Below are 10,519 nucleotides of genomic sequence, written 5' to 3' on the forward strand. Positions count from 1 at the left end.
TTTCTATGCTTTAGAGTCCACATACTGCCACCTATAGTATGGGAGCATATCATCTGACTGCAGGAAAGCCGCTCCGAGTATTAACGTGCTGCAAAAGGCGCGCTGGCACGTTCAGTATAAACCAAGCTAGACTTTTGCTGCAGGCTTGTTTTCACCATCATGAATTTCAGCGCAGCGTAAATGCAGAAAAAGATATTTTGTATTATGCAACAAGGTTGTTGTTTTTTTCATTGTATGAGGAAGTAAGAATGAGGGAAATGTTTCAATGCCTGGACTTTTTTTGCACATGCAGGTTTCCTTGTAGAGGAGTTTTACTGTATATATCTGAGTTAACCAAAAAAAAAATTGGCCTAGTCTAAACCAAGATAAAAGAAACAAAAGGAACATAACCATAATTAAGGACATTGCTAACACTTGTAAAGCTCATAGTATTTTCTCATTTATTATTCCCTAATGACTGAGAATATCTCAACATGTAACAACATTGCAGGAACCTTTGTGCAGTCCTGTTTTTCTTTTTCTTTATATTACTTGTTTAAAGCCCTAGAGACATACGGTACTGTGCCTCAAGGAAGTAGGCTAACACCTTCTTTTATACACCATGGCGCCATGTGGCATTAGACACACAACTGCAAATGCACGGGGACCTAAAGACAGTCAATTCAACCACAAGATGTTCCAAATCATCAAAAAATACCTTGGAAATAATTATGGTCTCCAATTTAAAACAAGATTGGGGGAAGTAGAAGAGGCTTTATTTTCTCATGGTTGTCTGAGTGAAAGTGTAGTTAAATGCAAGGTGTAGGGGGCAGAGGGAAGAGAAAGAAGTGGATATTTAGAAAGATGGCAGCTAAATGAAGCTGTGGAGTGTGGTACAGATGGAGAATGGCTTCAGACACAAGGTAATTATTTTGTGGCTGGTGGAATGGAAGGAGCAAGGGCTCCATCATTAACTGGCTGTTCATTACTGATGGATCAAGGGACGGACACACTTGTGGCCATACATGCATTTACGCACACACACATTTTCACCAAGGAATACCAAGAACAGAACGTGGAAAACATTTCTACAAAACTATATGACCTTTTTTTTTGCCCTGGATTGCATTAAAATGCATCTGAAATTATTTATTTAAAACTTCAATGATACCTCTACTTAAGAACGCCTCTTGTTACGAAAAATTCAGCTTACGAAACGCCTCAGCGTAAAAATATTGTCTCTAGTAATGAGAGAAAATTCAAGATACAAAAGGCAACGTAGTTGACATATAAGACACCAGTGCTCGCGCCAACATGACTGTCATGTAATACACTATCACAACCCATGATATTGATCATAATTGTTAGTTTGTGATGCATTTTTATAATTTATTAAAATGCCAGCTTACCCCACACTCGCTACGGTGCTTTTAAAAACCTATGCGAACACCCTTGTGGATATACAGTATTGTACATCTCAGTTCGAAGGTAAAGAGGGCTCCTCAATGCGCAACAATGCTTTTAAAAAAGTTTTGGAACACCTGAGTGGATACACTGTAATAATGAAAAGGTGAAGAAAAATCAGGAGATATTGAAAAGATTGATCGATTGTGAACACCATTTGTTTTGATGAGTGCAAGCCTTTTCTATATTTATTGTTTCATTCATATTCAATTAATATTCAATTAATAGTAAAGAAATAAAAATATGTTCTTTTTATATTAAACTGCCATTTGTGATTTGGGCATCATAAAATTTCATGGATATTTTTATTTAATCATTATTAATTCTTTAAAGTTTTGACAACATGACGTATAATGACAAGTTTTAATGGCTGATGCAGGTTTATTGCCATTTAAAAGCTCCGGAAAATCGCCTGTATAGCCCAATAATGCATACATGTGTGCATGGGGGCTATTTATTCGAGTCTTACATCACAGAAGGCGTATGTGTGAAAGTCATGGCCCACCACTGGAACTAACAAACATAAAATTGACATTAGCTACAGCTAACATTGTACATATTCACATAAAAACACATATGTAACATACCACTTTGGGCTGTCGCGTCTGACATTAGCGTTGATAGCCTGTCATTAGCACTTTAGCAATGACATCACACAGGGAAGCATTTGGCATAACTATAAACTAAATTTAAGTAAACTTACATGCTCAAAACTATTGCTCCTGTGGACTTGTAAATGATTCCTGGATCACTGAAAACGTCAACTAAAAATTGTATAAATTAAACATGCAAAAAAGGTCTCTCTCTCTCTCTCTCTCTCTCTCTCTCTCTCTCTCTCTCTCTCTCTCGCTCTCTCTCTCTGCACTCATCACCAAGACACCTGCACCATCTTAAAGCAAACAAGTGAACTGCATTCATATTGTCAACCGCTGCAATTAATATGACTAATTTAAATGGTTTTGGAGTGTTTATCATTTTTACGTGATATATTTTGATTATTATTATGTATTTGCTGCTGGTGGTTTTTTTGTTTTTGTTTTTTTATCATAAAATAATATTCATTAAAAGGGTTTAGGAGCATTTTGGGGGGGTTGGAACAGATTAGGCTATTTACATGTAAAAAGAGGCTCTACTTATGAAAGATTCACATGACAAAATTAGTTAGCCCATCTCCCTCAAATGTGGAGGTCGATAGTTGGTTTCTAGCTCTGGCCTTCCAGTGTGGAGTCTGCATATTCTCCCTATGCCTGCATGGGTTTTCTCCAGGTACTCTGCTTTCCTCCCACATTCAAAATCATGCAGGTGAGGCATATTGGAGACTCTAAATTGTCCTTTGATGCGTTTGCTGGTGTGAATGGTTGTTTGCCTTTGGCTTTATTCACATTGCATCCTAAAGGGACCCAATTGATTTTTTTCCCTCTCTCTGAGCTGTATCTGATCTTTTCATGGCAGTGTGGATGACACAATCCGAGTTTTTTCAAATGCCACTTTGTTCGGTGGTCCTAAATTGAACATGTACTCAATCTTTGACATTGACTTTATTCTGAACAGCCAGGTCGCATTCATCCGACTCACATGCAACAATCAAGGAGCAAACGTCACAATTCTGTGCTCAAAAAAGGTGGGAGTAGATAGGAAAAAAAAAAAAAAAACTGAACTGAGCATTGAAACCTGACGTGTGAATCTAGTCTAAGGGTGCCTTCAACTGGCTGGCAGTTAGCTCAGGGTGTATCCCACCTACTGTCCAAGGAGAGCTGGGATAAGCTCCAGCATGCCAGTGTCTAGGTTAGGAACACATAACTCAGAAAAAGATGGTTTTGGTGGGGCTAACGTTAGCAGCCTACATCCTTGCTAAGGTGTTTAACATGCTGTCTAACATGAGTTTTGTATGCTTCATCTTGATACACATTGACCAGAACTATTCATAGAGTATTATTAATATCAATTGTATAGTGAAAATTAGCATTAGCTTACCTTGTCATTATTGCGAGTTAAGGCAGGGATCTTGCTGACAAGGTTTCGAAGTGGTGAATCCACTGTGGAAAGTGGCAGCATATCTCCAAACGAATCTCTTAACCTTTTTGATGTCGAAGTGGCAACCTTCAGCGAGAGAGTGCAATCCTCTGCATGTTTTCATTTCGCTAACTTCACGTAACTATGACACCGCTCTAAATTGTTTGTCAAATTACTGGTCTTATTTGCCAAAGTGGACAACTAGTTAGGTGTCATGCAGAAAGTGCACTCAACAATTACTGTATATTCTTGTTGTCCTTATCTCTGACAAAGTGAAAGTAATGGGCATAAGTCCATCTTGTGTACATTTTGTCCATATTCAACCTGATATGATTGGATGACAAATGACAGAGCGACATTTAGAATGGTAAATCCATATTTCCAGTTATGTTGGTGGGAGTAATATACTGTAAAAGTAATGCAATAGTAGTGTAATGGCTTGCATTTCAAATACAGTAATGTTGTAATGTAACTAATTACTTTGAAATGACAGTAATAATAAGTAATAAATAATGCATTACAGTTTTATAACCAGCCCAACACTGCAAGTAATAAGATGATTTTTGTATTAGCTCTGACTTGGGGGAGTTCTACAGGTATGTATCTTCAGTACGTCATTATGTATAATGTAAACCATAGCCCCATGCTACTGCAATATTTAGTAAATATACATTAAAAAAAAAAAATAAACATACAAAGTGCGCAATTTGTTACCTCCTAGGTACAGCAGTAGAGATGGCATTTTTTAGGACAAAAGTGGCACCTTCATTAAAATATTGTTGCTTTATGCATTCAGATACAGTATTTTTTGGGGCAATATGGTACACTGAAATATAAGGAATGTTCTCAATGAACAAAAACAAAATATGGTAATTAGATGCATGGTGTCATCAGCACGATTACTTTTAGGACAATGGGGCATGAGTCTTGAGTGTTCTTTGTGATTTGAAGTACAGTCTTATGACCACTCAGCAGGGTAGAGTATCACTAAGTTCATTAGTTTCAAAGAGAGAGTTTCTTGCTTTATGTTGGAAGACTAGAGAAAGAGTTGGGAGGGGTGATGGTTGCCTTGTTTATGCCTCTCATAAAGAGCTTGTCAGCTCTGTCATCCCAAAGGAGACAAACCAATTTGCAAGCTGACACCATGTGACGTGTGTGTGCATGTGCATGTGTGTGCGTGCCTGTGTGTGCATCGCAATTACCAAAACTATTCCATCAATATTATTCAAATTGCCACAAGTACGCTATTGTTATACATACCTAATACCAGCTATACAATGACTAACAAATTGTATGCATAAGACAAATGGAAACTTGCATCTGCACACCTTAGCAATGTGGTGACACGCACAAGCCAACAAATAGACAAACAAGTTATGAGCCTGAATGCAAATGAGTGTCAGGATGAAGGATGCTGCAGGCTGTCCATTTAGGAGAGTCATCACCTCTTTCCCATCTGTGATACCTGGAGACAACATAGTCAGTTCTCATCTATCTCATACAGACAGAGGTACATACATAAACAAAACAAAACAAAGAACAGAAGTTAAATTGATTTGCACATGCGAGCCTGTTTCAAATGTGTTTTCTTTATTGTTTTGGTTCAGATAATGTGTTAATGAATTTTATTAGATTTGATTTTATGTTTTTTACTATGGTGAAAATTTGGGAACAGACGGTCACTGATTGCTCTTAATATAGTTTTCAGAGGAAAATGTCAGTAATTTGTTCAATTAATTTGACACATGTTGTATATATTTTTTACATATTTGTGATATAATGAAATAATTCAGAGGTACTATCATGTTGTTGTAGTAGATGATTTTTACAATAATTCAGACACACTCTTTTGTACATATGCCATTTAAACCCATGCAGCGCCCCTCCTCACCCCAATAGTTTTGCTCATGGAGACCACTTTTGTTACATTTATGTATAAATACGACAATATCCACAAACATATCATAGACCACAGAATCCTTGTGCCTGTGCCTAATCCACCAAATCCACTAAACAGACCACCTTTTTGTCCAAAATCTAGTCAAGTGATTTGTGATTTGTCAAGCAAAGAATAACATTAGTACCTCTCAGTGAACCACCTCTCATTTGTCTTGGGCATAAAACTTTCATTGCTACCTGTTTATCTACAGTAACAGTTGAAAATCCATTAAAAGAAGCATGTACTGTATATTTAGACTGAGGTATAAAAATCAACGGTGCAGTCTGTGCAGTGCACTGGGGCTACAGACTGTGTAGGGAAAAAATACGCTGAGAATTACGTGGTAAATTGAATGGGAGGAAGACATGATCGTTTGTTCAATCATCTGACCGTGGCACCTGTCAGTCGCAATGAGTTTCGATGATGTGCCAGGTGTTGAATGAAAAAAAACATAGTGGATTGCAAGTGGATGAAAGCGCGACTGTCATCAAGCTTACTAAACTCAAACAAAAAAGTGGCGTTCAAAATTGAAAATTAAAAAAACAAAACAAAAAAAAAAAAACCTTGACAAAGCTAGGCCTAAAACATCTAAAGTAGATGTGTTTTTAGTCCGGGCCAGGCAGAAATTCATCATCCTGCCAATGTGGCTCCTGCTGGAGTCAAGTGGTTTCCAGCTAGCTCAATCGCAGAAGTGTCACTGACCTTCCTGTCACTTCCCACTTCTGCATGTGGTCAAAGGGCATCATTCCTGCCACCTGCATGGTCTCAAGGGATGAATTTATCGGATTCGGCTGTAATGGACCTATTATAGTCTCAGAAAATAATTTGCTGAGCACAAGTACCGCAAGATGAGTTTCTAATGAGTCAGTACAGCTTCTTTTTGTTATGAAGAGGAATTAGTGAGACTGAATACTATAAATCACGAGTCACTTTCCTGTTTTGTTTTAGTTTTTTTTTTTGGTTCTGTGATGATCCTTTGACATGCTCAAACTGATTTAAAAGTTACAAAACACAATACAATAAGTATTCTCAAGTACGGACAGCTGTCAAATGGAAATTCCCCAACCCGGGAAAAAAAATGAATGCGTTAGTTTTTCACGATTATGACAACGGTGAGCTCCTCCTTTCAAGCTAATATGGACCCAAACTGTCCAATATTATGGTGGACATTAATTGGAAATTAATATTGTAAAGAATGACATTCCGACATGTAATAAATAATTATGCATGACGCGAGAAGTTAAAAATTTTTAACCTTTGTCGTGTCAGCCAATCAGCTTTGGGAATGTTCAAAGGCTCACTCGGGGAGCAGGAATGAATCATGGCGGCTGCTTTGCGGTCACCCGGAGTTACCCAACACAGCCAGCTGAGCTTTCAATACAAAAACGGAGCCAAGCAAGAGCATTCACCTGGCTTGTAGAATGGCGGAAGGGAGAACTTGGGACAACTGGTATGTGCAGCGTTTGCTTCCTATTTTAACAGCTGTTGAACCGTAGTAACTGTGCTCAGATAACAATAGTGCAGCACTGACAGCATAGTATTTAGCACGGTATCAACCACTTGATTGCGACGTTGAAACTTTTATTTTTTTATTTTTTGACAGACGAGTATTGCGGTAAAGCAAGAGACACGCATTGTAAAAAAAAAAGAAGAATAAAGGTGCTGTCGGAGAAAATATTGGCTCTTCCACTAAGTGAAAGTTCTCAGCAATGCTCTCCTTTCCGGATCTACTGTAAAGTGCACAGCAAGCTCACTCCCCTCCCCTCGCGTGACACTGTTGCATCCACCCTCCATCTTGGCCGTGCTAGCTTTAACATCAGCAGCATGAAACTATAGAATAAATTGTTTTCCAACCAAGATGCCTGAGTCCAAGAGGTCTTCATTTTCATCACCAACAAGCAGGGCCAGAACCACTCCAAGCTTTAAAGAAATTCACCACAAATTGTATTGGATTGAGCGAAGAGCGATACAGAGTAAAAAAAAAAGACATTCAAGACACTTGGAGTCGGAAAGACTCAAATCTACGAGACTTTGAAAAACAAGGAATCTATTCTTGCTCAGTATAATTCTGGCAATATACCTTCTCAGAGAAAAATGCTTGTTGCGCGACGCACAATCATCACCAGACATCAGCGATGATCAACCAGACAGTTATTTTCAATTAGCAACACAACTGTATGATATGTTGGCAAACATTTTCATTAAGCAAAATAATGAAGCCAACACAACATCAAAACTTGATCCCAAGCTGGACAAAACTCAACATTAAAAATATAGTACAGTATCAATACCATTGTTAAGTACAGTACTGTACTGTCTTAGAGTTATTCTATAAACAGTATAGTTTTTGGACCATGTTTGCATTTCCAGTATTATGTTCATATACCATAAATGATTTGAATAATGCAGTTTTTTTTTTTTTTTTTTTTTTAATGAACAGGTTTTGGACAATATACTTCTGCATCTTATTACAACATTGGCGTGAATCTCAGTTGTATATAAGGCCGCTGAAACACTGGATCATCTACCCTACACGTATTTTTAGTTAGTCTTTCTGACGTTTTGAATGATGCAGTCTTCCAGAAAGCGTTCGCCTGTGCAAGCATTTTGACTTGGTGCCACCAAATAAGGTAAAATTCGCTCACTTTCGGTGTTAATTCAATAGGGAGGTATAAGGATGATGTCACCACTGTGTCAACCCTGATTAAAACATCACTAGCATATTATATGAAAAGCTTAGCCAAATCAAGCATGGCTTGTCAGACACATCTTCATACAGTAGACATGATCTATTTATCGTATAAATGGGAACCCAGATACTTTATCAGATAGTAACATTGAATAGGCCCTTCTGCTGTGCAAAAATGATTGTCCCTCAATAAAACACCTGACTCACACAAGCATTGAACTGAAACAGTCAGTTCTCTACGCATAATCCCAAAGAAAATCGGAATGACAAATAAGAATTCAAAATGTAAGTTTATTTTTTGTGTTTGTTGCTTTGTGACTGTAATTAATACTAAGGGGTACAAATAACAAATTCATACAACAGTTGCATTGCAGCCATTTGATTAATTGCCACATTAAATATTGATATGTTAATAAGTGTTTCATATTTTCAGGGGTTTATTCGAATGATCAATCGAAATCCAGTAGATGTCCCTCAAGTGTACTGTACGAATCTTTGGGTAATGAATCACTTTATGACAGTGGTTCAAAAAGTTTCTGAGCTTCAGAGATCCTCATTTTGCCATCACTAGTCAGACACAGGTCGCCGGATGGTCAGGGTCAGAATCCAGACAGACTGAAAGATTGAACCCAAGAAAGCTTGGCAGGAGGAGCTAGACAATCTGGCGGGTACTGGCAAGAAGAGGCAGGTTTATACACTGGGCAGGTAATTTATTACACCTGGTGGTGATTGGACTGATTGGGTGGAATAAGGTCAGACACGGTGATGATTGAGAATGAGCTGGGCACTAAAGAATCAACACTGGCCTGGTTTTTACTTGTGGTGTAAGCTCAAAAACATAGAGGGATTTTTGATTTACACTGCCCTGATCTTGGTGGATTAGTAAGTAGTTTTCAATGCTCAAATTAGACTGACCACATGGAAGTTATCAGAAATTTACGTGGTAGAAATAAATAGCAATCAGCTTGATAGTTTGCAGTTCCAAACTGGAAAAAACAGCTATGTAACAAACTCAAATGTATGATATTGTTTGGACACAATAAGATATATTGTATCAACCCATGTCTTTTCATCCTTCACAGAGCCATTGGAATCAGAAAAGTAATTCAGTCCAAATAGAGGGGAACAAAACTCAGGCTATGTGCTGGTCCACAAAAGAAATGTTGACTTCTTTTTACTCAGTTTTGTCTATTTGATGCCACCATAAAAAAAAAAAAAGCCAAGTTGTTACGTGCTGTTTTATTATTTTTTTTAATAAATCAATATCCTAGTACAAGTATAAACCATTACCATAAAGAAATGCATCATATAATGTGATCTCATTTTTTTGGTCATATGACACAGCTGTAGCATCAGTTCAATTTGGAAGGCATCATACTAAGCAATCTTGTGAACAAAATGGGCCTGTGCCTTACATTCAAAAGATATCCGGTACTATTTAACGATATTTACTTATATTCAATGTTAATTTGCAATTCAACAAACTTATCTGCCATGTCTTAGCATAAATCTGCTATGCTGCTTCACACATAATGACTCATTGCATGATTGCATCCTCACTTTGGTGAAATTGGAGGTGAAAGCAAGGCCAGCAATTGACTGTCTCATAACTCAGCTTCCTTTTCTACTTTAGCCCTTACTTAAATATTCTACACTTTCTCCCTTCATTCAGTGCAATGAGTGCATAGAGTATAGTTGGCTCATTGTATGTGACAAAACCAATCATGGGTGGCCAACATATAGTATACCAACCCTCCTTCCCAATGTAAAATGAAAGGTATGTCCTAAATGAGCAAGCTCAATGAATATTAGTAATACTGTACATAACAATATTAGGGTTGGTTAGTGAAGAAGATCAATAACAACTTTCATTCGATTCAATATTTTGTCAGATTAATTGTTTTTTAATGGTAATTTCATATGATTGATGTTTTTATGTGAAAGTATAGTTTACAGTTTGTTAAAGTTGATCATTTTTTTTCACACAATGGCAACGGTATAATGATAATAATGTGTATTACAGTTCTAACTGTTGAAGTTCACCTTAGTTTGACTTAAAATACAGTAAACAGTGTCTACTGCCCTGACATATTTATTCCATCTAATATTCTCTCACATCTCCCTCCAGTCTATCGCTGTGTTCTTACAATCTCCTGCTCTAGTCCAAAATGTTGTATTTCCCCCCCCTCAGGATAATGTTCATTAGTATGATACATCACCCTGGCCCTCTTTCAGATTGCAGTCACTTTCTAATGAGACAAACACGCAGACCAAAACAAATCTTAAGGCAATGGTGTCATGATCAAAGTTTAGCATCATCCAGAGAATGCAAGGTAGGTGCCCTAAGGAGTTATCATAAAAAAAATAAAAAATGAAAAAAAAACTTTGAAGTTTGCATCAAAGGTTGTCCAATTTGAGGTTTGACCAAAAAATGT

Source organism: Hippichthys cyanospilos, chromosome 11, assembly GCF_059441005.1.
Source record: "Hippichthys cyanospilos isolate Australia breed blue-spotted pipefish chromosome 11, RoL_Hcya_1.0, whole genome shotgun sequence".
In the NCBI taxonomy this organism is placed as follows: Eukaryota; Metazoa; Chordata; class Actinopteri; order Syngnathiformes; family Syngnathidae; genus Hippichthys; species Hippichthys cyanospilos.